The sequence below is a fragment of the Anser cygnoides genome, chromosome 12, assembly GCF_040182565.1.
Source record: "Anser cygnoides isolate HZ-2024a breed goose chromosome 12, Taihu_goose_T2T_genome, whole genome shotgun sequence".
Taxonomy (NCBI): domain Eukaryota; kingdom Metazoa; phylum Chordata; class Aves; order Anseriformes; family Anatidae; genus Anser; species Anser cygnoides.
In genome coordinates this window covers 4067694-4089148 of record NC_089884.1, presented here as the reverse complement: position 1 = coordinate 4089148, position 21455 = coordinate 4067694, and the positions used below count along the sequence as shown (strand labels likewise).

Here is a 21455-nt window from a genome sequence, read left to right as displayed (position 1 = left end):
ATAAAATAAGGTTGAATCAGAATATAGGTACCTAAGTACGAAGTATACTCATGCTCCCATCATTTAGGACCACCCATCCCAGAGGTAGTACAGTTTCTACTCAAAATTTCCTTGAGTATCTAAAATTTGTATTTCACAGCATATGGTGCAGATTTTTTTTTTTTTTTTAAAAAAAAAGGAATGGATTTCTTGCTCCTAGTTTCAGGCTGAGCAACTTACACTTGTGATTGCAAACAGCATTAGGCAAAATTGTGAACTCAGTGAAACCTGGCAACAAGACTGCTTCTGCCTTGCAGATAGGGTGATGATACTGCTCATCAGTTGATTGGCAGTAGCTTATCCCTTTGAGATACATTATGTTCCAGCTCTCACTAAGTTTCTAACACTATCCTTACCCCTGATTTGAGAAGAATAAAAAAATACAGTCTTGCATGTTACCATGAAAGATTTCAAGACACTGCCCTAGGACCAGCTCCCACTTGGAACTTCGCATGATCAGAAATTACATGTCTACCAATGATTCCTGTGACTGAATTGGTGTGGTCTCCCTAGCCATTTCTATCAGAGATTGAGTTCAAGGAGTTTTCCCAGAACACCTATATCCTGAGGATTGGGAAAGGATCTGGAAGAGGAGTTTTCAGAGGAGGAAACACTGTCAGAAAAGAAATACCCACCAACTGTTCTCTTAAATCTGGCCCCTGTGCAGAGAGGTATTAAAGATTCATTAACACAGAAATGAAGCACTAGAAAACATAGTCTGGTGATTACCGAATTCAGATAGAATAGTTTGGGGATGTAATTTAAAGATTATGAACAATGTTCAAACTGTTTACTGCATGTGGCCCCAAGTCACTTGTCCCATAAATCAGTGTCAGAGCTCCTGATGCCTCTACTAATGCTTTATCCATCTGTGTTCCATAAACCCCTCTTTTATTACCTACCACTTTTACCAATCCTGCAGCAAACAAACATGTGGGCGGGGAGGAAAATGCCATGCCATTTTTGGAGCCAAGAAAGCAATGAGGAAGTTACAAACTTTCAGAACTTTCAGGAAGGAAAACTGAACCAAAACCTGATCATTCCCTCCTGCTCTGCTCAGAGTCACCAGGACTTCCTACATCTTTACTTTCTCCTTACAGCAAGGGATCTGAGACTCCTCACGCTCCATGAGATATCTGCTCATGCTGCTGATAGACAGTGCTATGCTGCTCCATTCTTAAAGCAGGAAAACAGAATGGCATTACGGAGTACATGGTTGCTTTATATTTGGAACATTAAGTGATAACTAATTTGATACTGTGAAAGACATTTTCACGCCATGTCATCTGTTTGAAGTATATATTGTCAATTATTGTAACGCTTTGAGCTTATTCACAAAAAGATTTGCTGTTCATTCCACGACTTCCCCCACATTTTAGATTATGCCTTTTGTGACATGAACCTTTATACCGATCACAAAAAAAATGGAACATTTCTTGTAATCACAATTCCTTGTTTGATGCTGTCCGAGGGTGCAGAAAGGAAACTGCAGGTGGAACTGAAAGTTAGTTGTGTTTCAAAAGCTGTTAAAATCTATGAAAATAATATTTAGCTTTGAGTAGAGTTTGCCACTCCCACACATCAGGCAAATGTGACATTTCTAAATGACATCATTACACCCAAGAAAAAAAAGGAAACCTACTTTTGCACGTATCGTCTTCCTCAACAGATTCGTTGCTTAGTCCTATAACTACTGAAGAGCCCAGCTGCAGGGACTGCTCTGACACCTCTGCATCACCGAGTAACTATGTCACCTCTCCTAGCACCCTCTATGCTGCGGTTTACACATCACAATGGGAAGTGACGGGGACTGACGAGCTAGGCCCAGTCTGTTTTAAAAGGTAACATTGTCGTCTCTTTCCTATAATTGAAAACATGCTGAAGTTTGAATTCTCTCCTTATATAAAACCTGCCTGCCCACACACTTCTATTTCTCTATTTATTTATTTATTTAGGGGGAGGGGTGCCGAGCTTTAAAAGCACACACATTTGAGCAGAGCCTGAGATGTGGGCGTATGTCTCAATTAACTCCTCTTTGAGGTCTCTTAACAGTTCGGTGAGGTTTGTAAAGATGTTGAAAAAGACCTGGTGATTGCATCTGTTTGTAATTACTAGTTGTGGAATGTGAATATGCAGTATGTATTTATTGAATTATGCTCTGAATTTGAATAGTATACTGCTGCTTCCTAATTCACTACTCCAATAGGTGTCTGACAACGGGGCTTTTCATCTCATCCCACTTCTTTAGGATAAAATAAATACACTTGCATTTTATTTTGTTGTTGTTGTTTAAAAGTATCCTGACATTTTGTCATCTAGAGCACATACTTTTAGGAAATATCACTTCAATACCAGTATTGCTTCTTAAAGTTTAAAGGGGGTGCAGGAAGAACCAGCAACAACAGAGATAAAATGACTCAAAAGCAGGTATTAAGAATAATTTTAGTGCTTCATGAAGTGCCCATGGAGGTCACTACAACTTTCTGTGAACTTAAAGGAATTTTGCATTGGGTTCTTACGTGTTTTGCTTTATTTTCCACAAAATAAGGCCAATCTTTTTCTGCAAATTTTAAGTGATGAAGCTCACTGAAGTCTTTGAAAATGCACCAGCTTCTACCAGAAGCACATGTTGTGTATAATATTTCTACAGAATGACTAAACTCAAGGAAATTGTGTCTATGTGAAGCTTCTTCACCCATGCCACAAAAGAAATTTTATAGTGATCATACTCGTTTATCTATCTATGCGTACGAACACTGCTCAGAAGTCTTAAAGTAGAAAAATTCTTGTCTTATGGCAAACCCTTGGTTCTATTCCATAATAAATATCCTAAATATAGATAAAGGCATATTATCATCTCAGCAGTTATTCACACTAGTTTAAAATGAGCTTCAACAAAGGGCACCTTAGGACACTGTTTAGAGATATTGACAAATCTCCTGATTTAATGCATTACCACATCCCACATGTGAATGTAAAAGTATTATATTTTTGACAATAAAGGAGACATGCAGCCTAATTAAGTTCAATTTAGAAGGGCTGTAGAACAAGTTGGATACACTGGAAATTCTATATTTTATAGTAGTATTGTAACAATTTTTTTAACCATAGTTGAAACTCATTTCCACAGTTCTGACATAACAAAAGAAAACACAAACAGGGCTCCCAAGTATAATTAAATTGGTATTCATCATTCAGCAATAAAACATACTATACCACTGTGAAGCAAAATCTCTTGCAGGGGGGTCTCTGCCCTTTTGTTTCAACCTCCCAAAGGCCAGGACAGTCGAAAGAAAATAAGCAAACATCCCTCCAGAAATAGGAAATAAGAATGCATTTCTGCTAAAGACTGGAAAAACAGAGGCATAGCAACGAAAATACTGAAGTGATTACAAATACTTCAGAGCAATGGTCTGAATTTGGGGACATGGATAAACTCCTTTGCTTTTGAGGAACTAATCTAAATCCTGCTGAAAGACATGCAAAGAACTGTAGTTCTGGGTAGTTGGAGTTTAAGTCCCATATGAGCTATTCCTACCTGCATCACCTAAACTAGAGGACCACAAGCCCACAGTAATCATTACAATATTTCTGCATTATCTATGGGAAAGTTCAATTTACAGAGGTCTCTGCGAGCCAGAAGCACAATGCTCCTTAGCTTCTAGCATCGCTTCCCTTACACCTTTAAATCACTGAAATGAACACAGAATTGTTCCTCCGACAGAATTGTTACAGGAAACTAAAGCCTAGCGGTCTTAGAGCACAGAAACAGACACAGCTGAAACGGGGGTTGATTTGTTTTCAAAATCACACTCATCCCCAAAAAGGAGAAAAAAAAATACTGCATTTCTTTGAGCAGAACTCTGTCATTCCAGGCAAGAGTTCTTACTTAATGGCTCTGTATTGCTGCAGTTCCTTCAACCCTAACACTGAACTTTTGCAGTGCTGGTGACTGTGCTAATAAATGACATGTAAGCAGCATTGTTATCTGCACTGCACCAAGTCTGCATGCATTAGCAAAACAGGAGTTTTAATCATTTATGTAAATGTATGATATAGCACTTTATGGTATATTAGTGAAGTATTGATTGCTGTTTGAAACTTGTGTTTATGCATTTTGTGCTAATGAAATTTGTACCAAAGACCAAATTGGACAGTGATGTCAATATACATATGTATAAACAAGGGTTATTTTGCAATGGTTCAGTCTCCACAATTATTTTAAGTAGTTTTATGGGAATAAAAGCAGTAAGCAGTAAGCTAGTTAAACTATCCTCTAATGACCAATGAAAACAATCCTGATTTTCTGCTTTAAATGCTTGCTTCACAACATAAGTATCAGCCAAGCAGCATTTCCCAAATCTTTTGCATTGTCAAAGTATTTTGGCTCAATATGAATACACAAAGAGTGGCTCCTGAGACACTGGCAAAGGCATCTGTTATGCAGCATGTTGCATCCAAAAGCCACCTGTGTGTTCATAGATAATGTGAGGCATTCACATGTCAAAATGGATCCTTTGTGGGATTTTCTGAAGTTATATCTAAATAAATTTCTCCTGCCAAGCACATTTGATGGGTTTTCCAACCAAATGATAACATGATTTTTCTGAGTCCCTATTAACTCGACTGCCTCGATGCCTGTTTTTCACCTGCCTTTCTGCTTTGATTTGCATCACTGACGTTTTTTCCTTCTGCTTTTATCAAGGCTTTTGTATTTTGCTGACTCTCTTGCTGTTGCACAACCTTTACTTTCCGGCTTTCTCAGGCTCACCTCTGCACTGGACCAGAATTCGGGTGAAGGGGGTTCTCTGCTGTTGCTGCTTTCATTGTATTGGATTTTTGGCACTGCTCAGAAGCCAAAAATAAGATTAAAATAGGCAATTCTCAGACATGGCAGCTGAAATTATGGTCACTTTTCACCAGATTTATTAACAGTATTAGAAGAGTTATAAGAATAAAGCCTCCCAAAATCTTGCTGTCAGAACAGAATTCAGTACCTATCCTTAGGTCCCAAACAAAACAATAATAACACTAGTAAAAATGTCCAAGACCTGGGTAGAACAGGGAGAAAGAATTATAATGTAATGCTGAGGGCAATGCAGTTTCTTTGCCTTACAAAAATGTTTCAAATTTTGAAAATGTTTAGATTCTTGGATACAACAAAAGGGAGGCAAGGCAGGTTGCTTTGGTATGTGAATATGCTTAAAAATTAAGCACACACAAATAAAGCTTTGTGTTCTGTGAACACAGTAACCTCTTGTCCTCACAATGAGAGGAATCCTGGCTGATTAAGTTGGCAAAGAAGTGCCCTGATAGCTGCCTTTTTTCCTTCTGTAGTAGGGTTAATATACTAATGAAATTCCACCTGAGGTCTGAGACAGCCTTCCCGTCAAGACTAGTAAAAATATTCCCACAAAATGTTTTTGGTTCATGAGCAGCACATTTCTTCCACTACAAAATTCCTAGCAAATGTGGGTAACAACGCTATCAGAGACAAGAAGGTGAGTGAGGATAGAGAAACTCAGGTCTGCCTTGCAAATGTAAGCTCCTCATCCTTTCTAACAAGGACTTCAGGGCTTTCTGTAAAGGTTTTTGCATTCTATAAAAATACCACAGCGATTTAATGAATTTTGAGTCATATTCTGGGTGCAGATGTTGGACTACCACCATTAAAGACTGAAATCCTGTTTCCTTGCTAACGAGGTGCAGCTTTGTGTCAAAGCTCATCCCTACTGCCAGCCAGCATGCCCCAGTTCAGTGTAAAGGGCAATTTCCAACCAGAGCCATTTGGTTTCTGTGCTGACACTATTAAAAATGATGCCAATGGCAATAACACTTTTCATACAGTGGACACCTGTATGCTTGGAATAGGGTAGAGAACATCAGCTCATTTCATTTTGGCTTGCAAACGGCTGCAGGTGGCAAAGCTATTTGCTTGCTTACAGCAAAGAACAGACTTCAAGCAAAAGGCACTATTACCTCTCAGCCCTCTTCTGTCCTTTCCGTATATGCTCATTTAGAATTTAGTAAGATCCATGTGTAAAATGAAATATGTTCCTCAGGAAAAAAAAAGAATCCAGAGTGACTTTATACAATTCTGTGAAAGTTCTCAAGCCACAGAAATCAGGGATCACTCATCATCAGGCATCATGTGGCATGACTACCATTTGTCACAGCACACTTATCAAAGGCACTCCTCTAGGTTTCACAGAGCAACCTTTACGTAAGCAGGAATGCTCCACAGTGGAAACAAATGAAACAAACGCTAAAAGCATGGACAGGATCTGAGTTCTGGTTTAGACTCAGATGTGAGTACACAAAGATCACTTAAAACTCATTCTGTGATGGATTTGTTTGCTTATCAGGTTGCATTATATATATATATATTTATTATTATTATTATTATTTTTTAATGAAACTCAGGGGAACCCTTTGTAAGGCAGGTAGGAGGGAATGGATGTAGCTGGATTCAGACGGGCAGCTAAACACGCTTTGGGGGTTTTAAGGTTGGTAGGCAGATTGGCAGTGCAGCTTGGAACCTGTCGTTCATGGTACGAATACAAAGAGCAGATAATCAGGCCCCAGATAGAGAGGGAACACGTTTCTGGAGCTATGGCGAGCTGGGTTCACAACAACTCAGAAACTCATTGAATGAACTAAAACCAAGCAGGAACCAACCTGCTTGTACACTATGGACAAAGAAGGCAGCCTATTTTCCCTCCATTTTTTAAAAAGAGGCAAACTACATTTAACTACATATGAGTTTGAGAAAACAGTAATTTGTGAAGCACTTTCTGATCTTCAGAAGAGAAAAACTATTTCCAAGGGAGGAACAAAAAACAGCAAATGAAATTGAGTGGTAGGAATAAAAACATTACAAAATATCACTGTACAGTTATTTTCTATGAATGGTCTAGTACAATATTCAAAACACGGTTTGTGAAAATCAGAATGCTTTTCTCAGCCCAGGTCATTTCACCTCAGCCAACGTTTTTGCAGCCACAACCAGATAGGCCTTTTAGTTTATGACGTATGGAGCAGAACAAGACAAGCAGGCAGAATGCAACAGAAACTCATTTTTGTCAATAAAGGAAACAACTATGAACTGCAGCAAGATTTCCAGTAGGACAAACACAGCTTTATCTACCAACACTGACCTAGCCCTGCCAGTGAATTCCCGATGGTCAAAGAATATTTGCTCTCCACTGTACTTGCAGGAGCTGCACATGAAGGAGAAAGGTTTGGGAGAGGTCTCTGCAATAAGACCTGGGAAAGCAAAAGAAAGCAAAAAGGAGACAGAGCAAAATCAGCATGCTTCATCTTCACTCTGGTGGGCAAAGCTGTAGCTATAAAGGAAGATTCAAGGATGTAAAAGGACAGTGGCAGATGTAGAAGTGAAGCATATGATGAAGGAGTCACCACGGTACTGTCACTCAGAAAAGACATAGGTATCTGCATCTACCAGAGCACTAAAGCAGGATGCAAAGCCACCTACCAGCCCTAAACCAACAACTCCTTTTTTTTTTTAAACAGGAGGCATTTTTAGTTTCATTTCTGTCATATAATGAAGCTACATTTTCCTAGAAATATGCCTGTAATCAATAGAAAAATAAATCATTCTACAGAAGCAGACATGAAATATGAAAAAACATTTTTATTCCTATTATTATGTAATCTTATTTAATTATGTTTTAAGAATGACTTTTCTCCTGCTTCATACAATGCAGAACTCTACTGTTTATCTTGTTATATCTAAATTAGCAGCATCCCCAAGCAGGTGTTACATTTGGAAGACAACATACAGTAAGCAATTAGAGAATTGTATGTAAATACATAATTTGTTTGAGGAAAAGAAAGCTCTTTGGTATGATTAAGCATCATTTAAAAATTTCATGTTAAAAAAAGGTAAACAACTACCAAATGGGATGATGCAGAGTTTGAAAATGTGCTTCCCTGAAGGATCAGCCCAAGGAGCACACTGTGTTTCTCTGTATAGCCAGTCAGAGTTCTGGTCTGACTATGCTGTAGCATTTTCTAATCTTCATACCCAAGAGACTCTGGTTTTTGAGAAATCAATGAATTAGAACAAGATTGCTTGTCTACTTGCTCCTTACTAAGCATGCATGCATGTGGTGCATGCACACACTCTTGGTGTACTCCAACTAGCTCAGGATGAAGGAGGCTGTGACGGGAGGTGTGAGCAAACAGGAAAAGTACAAGTAAAGGCAGAAGGACATGAAAGCTTTGGCTGAAAGGCCACAGATGTTAAAACTGAGACCAAATATAGAAATATTTTTTCCACATAGATGTTACCTATAGTTTTGCCCTCTCACACGATTAAAAAAAAAAAAAAAAAGAACTTCATAATACCCAGAGGGGGTAGAGAGGCATAGCCTTTCAGGCAGCTGCAAACATCTAATACCCACTCACAGATTTCTATCTTAGCTCATAGATTCACTGTTAAACTTGGCAGGAAATTTGTGAAGGACTTTGGAAAACTCCTGCACTCCACAGCACACTTGTAAGGAGAATTATCCTTATTTTACTACTGGATAAACCACTGGAAAAGATCATTCTCTCTGCCTAACTTTAGGTATCCCCTGTTTTCCAGATGAAGGAACACATCCACCCTGATGGACCTCTCCTGTCAAATGAGCACTTTTTAACATGATGCACAATGAAAAAGGAGTGATTTTTATTCATAATTCTGCCACTAGGTATTGTAACTTCACAAGCTGTGTGGAGACTTACCACTTAAATTAGATCCTTGAGGCCCCAAATGGTTCTAATGGTTTACAATTAATCCTACACCAAATGAGTAGTAAAAGCAGTTTTATTTTTTCCATCCCAGTGTTTATTAGCATTATCCATTAAGCACACCGGTGTACTTGTACAAATCATCTTAATAGCAGAACTAGAGACTTCCATCAGGGCTGAGGTTTCCTTCTCAAGTCAGAAACCTGTCATTCTAGTGATTATCCTAACCTGCTATCCTAGTGATTGCTACAGCTAGCAATCATGACCACAGCATAACCATAATAAAGTATGACTACAGTGTGACCATAACCAGCAGTGTGCCCATAGCGCCAGAAGGTAGATTTGCATTAAAAGACTGCCCCCCAGCCAATACAACCTGCTCAATCTAGGAGAAGATTCTCCAAGTCAGCTTTATTTATTTTCAGGGCACGTGAAATACTGATTTTTTCCTCTGTTTACCTGCCTAAGATATGCTTGCCTCTCTGAAATGACAGAGAATTGCTCAAGTCCAAGAAATTAAGTTTTCCTAGTGGAAAAGCATGAGATATGGTGTCAGATCAATTTAAAATATGTCATTTCAGGATTTAAAGTTAAATATTTGTTTGTTTCCTTACAGTCTATCAGGCACAGGGAATTAGTTGGGGTGGTTGTATTCTACTGCAGCTGAAGTGCCTTTGGTATCTGACCTCGTTCATTTGACCTTACCTTGGGTGTCTTTACCATACCGCACTTTGCAATGCAAATATATCCTGACTTGATTACATAGAAGCTGTTCTGCAAAGATATTCACTGACCCCACTAACAACAGGAACTGCATTTCTTTGCTGAGGGCAAAAATAAACCCATGAGTATTTCTTTAGACACCTCACAAGGAAATAAAAGCAATTCTTGAGTAATTTAGGAGCAAATCAGTATACTTCTAAGAATCTCAGAGATTCACACCTTCTCTCATACATCCATCACATCAAACTGGTTTCTACTAGTAAGCTACAGCAGTGCTTTGAAGAGTATGTAGTGATGTCATGTTGTCTGATATTGCTAATTCAGTATTTAAACTTGCCACGCAAATGGGCACTGGAAACTGTCATATTCATGTTTGTCAGGAAGTGTGGGAGATGCAAGACTAAAGAACTGGCAACTCTGAACCTTGGCTGAAAAAGTTACTCTCTCCTTTTACTTTGGAGCCCTGATTTTGCCTCTCCTTCAGAGATTACAGTGTTGCACATGATGAATAGCATACAGCAAATTAATATTTAAGAATTCAGCACCAAGACGTAATTACTCAGCTAGCACAGGCTCACATTATTGATGCTTGGCTCCTTAAGAGATTTTTTTGGAGTGCCTATAAACTAAATTAAGACATTTAAAACATTATAGTATTACACATCATTACTTTTCCTGATCTGCATATTTTAGCAATTGTTTATGTTATGTAGCATGAAAAGCTGTTTCTTGCAAGTTATTTCTGAGAAAAGCTTGGACTCGATTATCTATCTGTAAGTTCTGATAAGGGAGAAAATATCCTCCATGTTGTGGCAAAGGTTTGTAGGCAAATGTAAAAAGTACCTCCTTAGCGGCCTCTAAAAATGTATACTGAATCATAAACCTCCAAAGTTCTAATTTTCCTGTGACCAGTGCCCACACTCCACATCTCTTCAACTCTTTGGAAAACATCAGAGAAAAATCCATACGATTTATTTTATACACCAAACTACAGGACAATGTGGTGATTCAGGAATTTCCTGAATCAGTGCACCATTGATTCAGTCAAAGACTGATTGCACCATCTGAAGGGGTCCAGCGTTAATCTTGCTAGGACCCGAATGGAAGGAACCGTTACCATCCAGGAAACTTCAGGTGCTCCAGAAAACTGTACTCTGCAGCTCAGTAGTACAGTCTAGCATAAGACACCACGCTCATTTTCTACTTAATTTTTAAAGACATCAAAGTATAGGTAAGGGTTTGAGGACTTGGGAAAGCAAGAATGGAGTCTTGTTAGACGGAAAGTAGCTACAACTTATTCAATAGACTGGGTTCAGCACAAATAATAAAGGCTATGGTTAAATATTGCTGCTTCTCTAGCAGTAAGAAACATTTTCTAACAAGGAAACCCATCACTGTAGAAAATGAACTTTCCTAAGAGCCATACCTAGATTTTGTCTCCCCTCCTCCTCCCTCTCAAAGATCTAAAGAGCATCACAAATTCCAAGTCCTTCCAATCCAAGGAGATTTGTCCTGGCTTTCTTCACCCAAAACTTCTAGAACTGTTCTAGAATACTTCTTATAAGGTGAAGTGAAAAAAACAACCCAGAAGAGATGTTGGGGAGAAGTTCTATGGAAAGAACCTCAAGAGTTCATCTAATCCAAGCTCCCACTCCAAGCAGGGTTGGCTCGGGAGTTGTATAAGGTTGCAAAGGTACTTGTCCATTCAAATTTTGAAAATGTCCAAGACAGAAATTCCACAAACTCTTCCGGCCCTTGCCCCAGTGTTTAAACAAGTGGTTCACATGTGAAGAGTTTTTTCCTCCTATCCCCTTGGAAGTTTGCATGTTAAAATTTGTAACTGTTGTGTCTTGCCTTTTTGTTGTACCCTTCTGAGAAGAATCTGACTCTTGACTTATTTCTAATCCTCTTTTATGTATTGGAAAGCTGTAATTAGAGCTCCCTCAATCTTGTCTTTTCAAGGCTAAACAAATCCTGTTCTTCTGCCCTCTGCTTATATGTCATATGCTCCAGCTCCCTTCTGAATTATGTGCTACTCAGAATGGATTTGGTGCCCCAGTTAATAAAGGTTTTTTGGAAACATACTTTACTTGCATGCATGGCTGCTTGTATGTAATGCAATAAATGTATCAGGAGTTTAAACAGAAGGATATAATGGCTCTGAAAATATCAGGGGCTAAAGTGAAGAAATGGGAAAATTGTGTCAGATACATAGGAGATGTCTATGAAAAACTGGCAATGTACAAGAGATTAATACAATTTTTTGCAGAAGGCCACTGACAACTAGAACAATGTTTGGATTTCCCTGCACAGATCATTGTATGTTGAACCAAAACCACAGACACTGGTCATAGTTGAATGAGAGAATCAGGATCCTGAGGGCCTTATGTGGAATGGTCTTGGGTTAAAGCCAGGTAGAGTTGGAATCACATTTGGATTGATGCCACAGGGCAAGAGGACTATACAAAAATAATTACACCAACAATATTTTGCACTGTTAAGCAACAAAGGCACGATTTTGAGTGTATAATTTCTATTCCCTTGTAATCTATCCAAATGGCATCTCATTCTTCACAGAAAGGGCTTGGAGAAGGGCCTGACAAATTGTCATCTTTGTGCTGTACCTACATATGTTCCACAGTATACAGGGGTATAATCTTAAATTAATGCATTTTATAACTCGAGCAAAACTCATCTCGTTCTGTGGTGTAGAACTGAATAGCTGCACTTGGCAGGCATTTGTGAGCATTTAAGACCTCTTTATAGGCAAAATAACAAGACTCATCAATCCCATATTGTGCTCTTTGCAAAAAACAAAACACAAAAAATTCTGAAATTGGAAATAACATTTGTGAAGTAATCTTGCATTAAACAAAAAGCTTTAATTGATCTTGTTAAATTTTATTTGAATAAACGTGCAACCAATAATTCAGTAGAACTCTCTCCATCAGCTATCAGTCCTCACTCAGACTATCAGCTTGCCAAGTGCTGGTCTATTCTGTATTGAAAGTTTCTGTGTCATGATAGTTTCATAATTACATGTTATGACCAGAGGAAAAACTAATAATAATAAAAGACACCTACACTTGACACTAGTGCCCAAATGATATGGCAAAAATGTGTACATCTGTTTTGTGTTAAAGGTTTGCTTGAGACAAAACACAAGTTTGCTGGGGAAAGGTGGAGGAGCTGCAGGACAGTCTGATATATAATAATGGAGCCATCTACTGGAAAGCTGCTGCTGTGAGCACCTCATCTCTGCCTCACTCACCTGCTGTCAGCCTCCTAAAAATTAATCCTCCAACATTTACATCTGGCTCTTCTTTGCTGTCCTTCCTTGTGCTACAAGGTACAGGGGAATACTAAATATACGTTGTTGATTGCCACCTATCTAGTGCAGAAAACAGTAAGGGATCCCTGTGCTCGAGGTGAGTTTACACAGAAATAATGTTGCATGTCTTTTGTGAACTGGTAGTTTACTTTTGTATATGTCCTGCTGCTGGCCACACTCCAGTTATGGTTGAGAAAAGGAAGTCAAAGCAGGAGAAATTTGTTGTGTTTCAAGATTGTTGCTTGTTTCTACAGGGGAATGGAAAAGTTTATCTTGCTTTTACAATGCACTAAAACTTCTTTTATGATGGTTTGATTCAACAGTGTTGAGAATCATTCTTCCTGCTTTGTTGTAAGAAATATTGAGTAATATCAGCTCCTACTGAGGTAGGTTTTTCTTCTTTATTCTTCCTTTCTTTCTGCCTTTTTTTTCCTCTGAGTTTCTCCTCCTTTTCTTTTTGAAAACAATCTGTTTCTCTACCCAGGCAAGCCACTTGTCTGGATAGACATGTTACCTTTTCCCCAGCAACTATTACATTTCCTGAAGTAATTTTAAACTGTCTTAAGAGTTGTGATCAGCCACCATTTTAAAGGCAGCCAGACTTGCATTTGCATCTATCATAATCAAGGTGCTTGCAAAGTGAAACAGCACTCCTAAAATGAAGCTGATTGCCTTTCCTGTCCTGCAAAATGACTTGGATAGACAGTAACTGAACAAATACTCTCTAATCTGTTTTGATAATATTTTAAAGTTCATATTTAAGTTCAAGCTTACTGTTACATTGGTGCTTCCATGCAAGAAGCCTTCATCCAATGGAGAGGTATAGCTGAAGAGGCCAAGTGATGCTGCAGTGAATCAGTGTAAACAGGCAATATGTAATGCTGCACAAGGACTCTGTTCTTCGGTAACTGAGGAAACAGCAAAGCTGTAATTTAAACACAAATTCAGTTCCATGTAGATCATCAAATTTTAATTAAATATAATTTTATTAAATATTCTATATCATAAATACATATAATAATGTTAACTACTACATTTAATATTAAATGCTAATATTTTAAAAGAATTTTATGGTACACAATGAGCCTTTTTCCTGCTCGACCTAAGCTCTTGTAGACTATAAGGGCAGCTGAGCCAGAATAAGGGCAATGAACTGAAGGGTTTGGATCAATACAAACAGAAAAACTATGGACTTTTCTATAGCTGCAACATAAATAATTATGTTCACTAAGAAGCTGCTCGTTGGATTCCCTACCAGTCACATCTCCACTTTACCAGTCAAGGACTCCTACTTCACAAACCCAAAAGCCAACCTGCAAACTGGCAAATTATATATATGAGAATTGTACATACAGATTGCCTGGCAGCTACTGATTCCCCACTGCAGACAGTTGTCAATTAGCTCTGTTTAATTTGCTTGTTCACCCTTGAATTTGACCCTTCAGAGCTGGCAGATAAGCAGTCTCTGTCTTACTAAACCTAAATATGTGATCTTCTGCCTGAAGAGTGTAGGCATTTATTTAGTCCACCTGCTAAATGTGGTCATATGTCTTTGCCTCTGAGTGTCTGTGAGAATCTAGCAGTCAAATTGGTCAGAACCAAGGACAACAGGATGAAATCTAGATTGCAGGAGTGAGCAAGGCTTCTTGCTACAATGGGAACTTGCAATTTGAGAAATGGCAGGTGTCTTCTCATGGCATTTAAAATGGGGATTTTTACACTGCTGTGTAGACCTATCAAATTTAAAGAAATAGTAACAGTATAGGTTACTGTCTTTCCACTGACAGGAGAAAGACACTGAAGCAATGTCTACCCACTTTTTTTTTTCCTTCCTAAGCTTGCTCCACCCCACAGATACAAAAATAGAGTGCATTCTCCGGAGTTTTAAAGCAAAAGGGTCTTGGGGTTCTTATTTTGAATTTCATAAACATACACATAAGATGATGAAGTTAGAGGAAAACTGTCAAAACTGTCTTTCTAAAAGAAAAATTGTATCCTTTCACCAAACCATTTCATCTTCAAAAAAGCATCCTTGCTTTCACTTCATGGAAGATTTTTCTTAGAACCATTTAACAACGATTTTTTTAAAAAAAAAAAATAATAAAGCATTTAATCTTTTTTTCCTCCCTTAGATCCTGAAATCATGATGAGCTTGTAATTAACCACAGTTTGTAGGGGATTTGTGAAACTATTATGCTGTACTATAAGTACACACACTTTATCAAGGCTTGAGCATGGTCTAATTAATAGAGATCGCATGCAGCCCATTAATTAACTCAACATGGTAATCAAACATCCTGAAATACTGCTTAACTAACCCCTAGTGTACTCAAGGGCAATGCATTCACTGAAGATGTTATATGTCATGTTGCTGTATGGAATACAATGGTGTTACCTTTGAGGGTGGGGAACTCAGGGGTTAATGTGACAGAAACTATACAATAGCAAAGAATGTATTTTTCATGTGAATTTAAGTGCCCAGGAAAACTACTGAATTAGCCTTAATGGAAAGTTAAGGATCACCACCCTCATTAAATCACAGCTACAGATCTTATTCCCTAACCTATGTTGCCCATATCTCTTGTACTGCTGTAGACATATTACATCAAATGCTAACAAGTTTTCCAAATACAAATCCTCTTATTTATTTGGCTTATTTATAGGTTTTGTGATCAGTGTGAGCACCTAGGTATGGTTCTCCCCCAGCTTTAGCTGCTCAAGGCTACAAATGCATTAAGATTTCCTGGGCAGCAGCCCCCACCTACTCGTCATCTTGCTCTACTTATCCTCCACCATATCTCCTTGCCTTCTATCATGCCCTTCCAGCAGGGAGTAGGACAGCTCCCCAGTGAAACATGACACAGGTCCACAAACTATTGTGCTGGTGCTACTAAATGGGCAGCATGGAATTTGAAACCATAGGCAGAGACAAGGCTGCTCAAGCCAGCAGTGAGTATTTTTTCTGTTGGAATCTAGAAGTTAGGCAACTGTTTAGGATGACTCTAATGATACATAGCACTACAGATATCTCCAGAAGTTATGTTGGTCCACCTATCTCAGGAACCTATCTTATGATGGGATGATCATCTTTGGAGAGGCTTAATTCTTTCCATTGGACTGTAGAGAGAACCTATACTCCCAAATTAGATTAAATCTACCTTATACATGGGCAAATTAAATGGTATAAATTCCTTCCTGCTTTCTGAGTACAGAAACCCATCTTACCAGTGATTACCTAGTAATCAACAGCAGCTGTTAGCATCTTTACAGAAATTACAGAAAGAGTTCATTCCAGAACTAATCAGTTTGTTGTAAAGTCCATTGAATTTCCTCCGTCCCCCTAGCAGATTGCTGTTTCACTAGTGCTACATTTGGGTGAGTCATAATTTAAAGAAACATTTCACATCTCTATTATACAGAAACTCTTATACTCAAATGAAGGTCACTAGAAAGAACTAAAGAAAAATAACTGAGCTAAGTAGAAAAAACTAATTCTAAAACAACTTCCTCTGCTCTGATTCAATGTACTTATATTACTAAGTAAATCAAACAGTAATAAAGCATTGTCCTCTGACATGAAATCACCCTGCTATAATTCTGCCTCTAATCATCTGTGGTGCTAGGAGACAGCAAACGCTATCATAGCGGGCTGTGATCTCATTCAGCCTCATGGAATTTTTATACCAGAAGGGACTACTACGTTTATCTGTTTGACTTCCAGTATAATCCAGGTCAAAATATGTCACTTGGTAATTCTGCATCATCTTCTTATTTTGTGGTAGGAGTTAATAGATTTTTAGAAAAATATTAAAACAACAACAACAAAAGAAATAATGAAAACTCTTCTATAGCTCTCAGCAAATCATCCCAATGTTTAGTTATTTCTTCTGAGAAATGTTAGCACCTGAAGTCTGACCTGAATTTCTGCTGGCTCCAGTTGTCTGCCACCAGGTCTCAGCCTGCTTTCAGTTGCTAAGTTACTGTATTTTGGTTACTGTATTTTGGCTCAAAGTCAACACAGGACAGCTATTTTTCCCAATGACTTGTAGGGCCATATCTTCAATTAGAATAAGTCACTATAGTTTAAGTAAAGTTAACGAGATCTTATCCTGACTTTGCTTGTTATGTTAAGGAGTTACCTGCTGTACCTCATGCAGTCTGTTCCCTCATACAGGCTATGTCCAAAATACATCAAAACCTTCTCTTCAGCCAGATTAATAGGTTGATGACCTTGAATTTACCAATTCAGATCCTTATATGTGTATTATGAACCCTTTACAAAGGGAAATAGTGATGGGTTGACCTTGGGCTGCATCCAGGTGCCCACCCAGCCACTCTCTCACTCCCCTGCCTTAGCAGGACAGGAGAAAAAAGCAGGATGAAAAAGCTTGTGGGTCAGCAAAAAGACAGGGGATCTTTTACCAATTACTCTCACAAGAAAAACAGGTTCAACCTGGAGAAAAAATAATTTATTACCAATTAAAATAGATTTGGATGGTGAGAAGCAAAGACAAAATTAAATCCTCACTTTCCCCACCCCCTTTTCCTGAGGCTCAGCCCACTAATACATTCCCAGCTCCTCCCCTCCTCTCAGCAGCACAAAGGAATGGGAAGGGAGCTGTGGTCTGTACCTAACAGCTCCTCTCTGCCAACTGCCTCCTCCTCACACTTTTCCCCTGCTCCACAAGCTGCAGTTTCTTCAGGAATATCCACCTGTTCCCATGTTAGGTTCTCCGCAGGCGGTGGGGCAATACCTGCTCAGAGCATCTCCTTATCCTTCTCCTCTGTCCTTGGGGTTCACATTGCTGTTTCTCACACTTTTTTCCCTTGTTCCTCACTGCCAGGCAGTACTTTTTGCTGTTTCTTAAATACGCTGTCCCTGAGGCGCCGTTGTCGCTGGGGGCCTCAGGTGTGCTGAGGTGGGGCCGCCACAGAACAATCTGGAACCAGCTGTAGCCTGTGTGAGGCAGTGCAGGCCTCTCCTCACAGAGGCCCCCGCTACTGGCTCCCAGGCAGGGGCACCACTCACAGAAGAAAAAATAAAAAAGTGAAAAAAAAAAAAAAAAAGGTGCAGATTTCAAAAGCTGACATGGTGTCTCTCTGTCAGACAGAGGCTGCCATTACGGAAGTAGGGAAGTGGTTCAACCTGCCTCACCCTCCTTGTTCATGTGGTCACACATCAGCCTCCTCAGTTACCACACTGTTCTGAGGGGTCACATTCAGCTGGGTTCTCGTGATGTCCTCCAGCATTTTCAGATTAATTCACTTCTATTATACAGCACTTACTGGAGAAGTATAGCCTAAATTATGAGCCTGGGTTTTGTTACATTGAAAGCAGACGCTGGATGATTTCCGTCCACTGCATGGCCTGACCTACTATTGAAATCAACCTTTTGTGTCTTTCATACCAGCCGTCCTTTGCTGGATCTTCTGCTCTGTCTCACCAAACCTGCGGTGAGACCCCAGAGGAATTGAAAACTTCCCCTGAGTGATGATTCCTGATTTACAGCTCCCTTCCACAAGCTATCGTTGAGACAGTTTGGGAGCCGTTTAATATGTACAACACCGATTTTGTATAGCGATAATTGTTTTTAATCAGAATGTTGTGCAGTACTAAGTCAAACACATTACAGAAGTCTAAATATATTATGTCAACACAGCTACTTTAAATTAAGCAGAGCTAGGCCCAACTCAAGAGCTCCACAGAAAAAAAATGCTATTCATTAGGAAGTAATGTTGATTTAGGAGGTAACTATCTTGCCCCAGAAGAACCATTATCCTAATAATGTTTCTTGGGATGGATCTGATGGGATGGGAACAGGAAAGGTTAAGGGACTGTGACCCCTCTATTCACTACATGATATGGGGTACACACAGCAGAGGATACAGCAGCATTTCATGTACATCGTAGCAGACCTGGTGATACTATCACTGTTGTCTTTTCAATAGCATAGATACTGCAGACATCCCGGTTGTCTGCAGTAATTAAACATCAAGATGTGTTTTCTAACTGTGACCGTGTTATTATGGAAGGGAGAGAGCCTTGAAAGCTGTCCAGGGGTTAATTTTGTAGATATATTGCTTTTTAAAAAAAATGGTTCATAGGGACATTTTGTATAATAATGGACTCATTTTTCAAAGGTGCTGATCCATGGAGTTAGCATACATGCAGCAGAGTATACAAGCTTAAAAGAAATGGTGACCAAGATACTCTCTCTGCTGTTCCCTGATGTGAAACAGACATCTCTGCTTATGCATTCCTCTGACGCTTATTTGAAATCAATTTAAATTGGGCATTAAAAGTTGTAGATAGTGTTCAGCATGCAGAAAACAGACCCAGGATAATGAAAAAGGGACGTGGCATGAGTAAACAGGCTCCTGTCTCCTGCCCTTCCCACTTCACAATGCCTTTTGTGGTCTCATCAGGTAAAAAAGGAAGAAAGGAAAAGAAAACCTTTTGCTTCAGCTGATGGGGATATCAGAAACAAATTGTCTTGAGCACCACTCTAAGTGAATTAAAGTAACTAACCAACCTTAATGATCATTCTGGAAGAGGATCAATCCTTCAGTATTTAATTTTCCTTTGATTCTAAATGGAAGAACAAACAAAATCTGTTTTTCCTCGGTTTTGGCCTGTTCACTCTTTAGACCACAACTTTAACAAGGCTGTATTTTTGCCCCCACCCCCATGCCTCCATGAGAGTGAAGCATGCATAGCCTATCACGATCTGTTCATATTAAAGGTACCATTACAATTCTTAAGCATTTTAAGGGCTTTGAATTTTCCACTTTATATTCCAACCCCCCCCCCAAAAAAAAAAAAAAAAAGCATCTTCTTCTAACAAGAGCAATGAAATAGAATAAATATGGACATTTCCAGACCAAATACGTAATGGAAATGAACAAACAAAGGAAACTTGGAAAAATGGCAGTTTAAAAGCAATCTCCAGATTATTATTATTTTATGCATTCATAAAATAGAACTTCTCTTAGGCTGTGATGCCTGAGACTAATGGTACAGGTATCTCTGAAAGAAATAGGCCTACTAGAATGTAAAATTGTGTAGCTTGACTCGATGAAAATTTTCACTCGTCATTATCACAAGCCCACCAGAGCCAGCATTCTCACGGGGCAAGAGTTATTCCTAGCATTCCTCATCGTTCCTACACAGAACCCTATGGTCCAAAAATTAATTCAGCTATAAATTCCATGGTGTCCTTCACATAATGCTGTCTATTTCACATGCCACATGCCCATGTCATTTTCCCTAGCATGGGAGCATGGGCAGTGAAGGACGAGCACGCTTTAGCAAAACTTGCATGCACCAAGAAATAATCAGTGATGGCTACATAGAGCTAACCACATTAAATAAATGAACTTCCTTTAAGCCCAATAGCATATCTCCTTGCCTAGTAATTTCCTGCAAAACCATTCGACATGATGGTTATGGTACATTTTCGTTGAACTACTTGTATTTTTTTCAGGAAAAAGACAGAGACTCAAAACAGGATGGAACGGGCTCTTACTGTCAGTCATCTTTACCACGTGCAGAGAGGACTTGCATGAATGGGAGACAATAGAGAGTGTGTATCCACCAGAACTGATGTCCCAAACCACTCCAGGGTAGTGATAATTTCAGTTTTAGCCCCTACCTGCTGTACCACAGTTCCTGTCAAGAGAGAACTATGGTTCAGCAGACAGTGCCTGCCATTGCACTGTGAGCCCAGCCTTTTCTGTGACCTCATACACAGAGATGTGAAATCCTGCACATGAACCACGCTTTCCTCTGTGCCAGACCTTCCAGATCAGTAAGTGGAAGGGGACAATAGATTCACCTGTTGTGTGACCACTGCTCAATGTGCAGAGTGCAGGCTTCAACTGGAGCTGTTAAAGGCAACTGCCTATCACATTCTCCCCACCTTCTGTGATCTTTTACATTCTCTTTCTCTCACAGGCTCATGGTTTTGGACACAACCCAAGGTTCACCATGTGTGTTGAGACTTGTGCTATTTTGAACAGTGAAATAGAACCACCCACCACCCTGGCTAAAATTCAGATGAATTAGGACCCCTTCAGTCCCTGCTTTCTGATGATTAAAGGCTAGAGATAGCCTGTAGAGATGACACCTGTCAGCATGAGTTATCAAAATACATTAACCAGATATTTAGTGGTGGGTTGGTTTATTTTTTAACTAAAGGTGCCATTCTGTTTAATTCAAACAGTTTTAACTACCACCAGAGCTTCAGCATAAGAAGTTATTACAAAGCTATAACCCATTTTGAAATGGGAAGATAGCAAGGCCAAATTAAACTGGCAGGTCTGGAAATTTAAATTCAGTAGCAGTTCAGGTTATACACTACACTTAGGTAAAAGAACCCTAATTCTATTTTAAAGGCTCATTTTCCACAAATGGCTGAGCTGTTTAAGTTAAAGTGAATAAATACCTAATGAGTCATTAAAGTCTATAAGACTGTATGGCCTCCAGGCACTGGTACCTGGATTCAGCCAATTATAGTTCCGTAAGATAAGATGAAGACATCGGGTTGTTATTGGAATATATAAAGGTTGAAGACACTGTTAATAAGTCACTACAGAATGTGATAAA

General features: G+C 39.1%; 2 long non-coding RNA genes across 4 annotated transcripts in view; one reads left to right on the top strand and one right to left on the bottom strand.

Moving 5' to 3' along the window:
• Positions 1-18842, bottom strand: part of LOC106044851 (uncharacterized) — a 135869-nt gene extending 117027 nt beyond the window's left edge. Inside the window, exons 1-2 of one of the 2 annotated variants that reach the window (XR_010834522.1) lie at positions 17482-18842; positions 13625-13775 (exon numbers count right to left, since the gene is read on the bottom strand). This is a non-coding gene — a long non-coding RNA (uncharacterized lncRNA). The remainder of the gene's footprint in view (positions 1-13624; positions 13776-17481) is intronic. The other variant, XR_001212498.3, reaches the window with a different exon arrangement.
• LOC106044852 (uncharacterized) overlaps positions 1-21168 on the top strand; it is a 48541-nt gene extending 27373 nt beyond the window's left edge. Inside the window, exons 2-7 of one of the 2 annotated variants that reach the window (XR_001212508.3) lie at positions 1709-1880; positions 7257-7462; positions 12663-12947; positions 13174-13236; positions 20335-20433; positions 20805-21168. This is a non-coding gene — a long non-coding RNA (uncharacterized lncRNA). Of the gene's footprint in view, positions 1-1708; positions 1881-7256; positions 7463-12662; positions 12948-13173; positions 13237-20334; positions 20681-20804 lie in introns of those variants that run through there. The other variant, XR_001212506.3, reaches the window with a different exon arrangement.
• Positions 21169-21455: the final 287 nt, after the last annotated feature.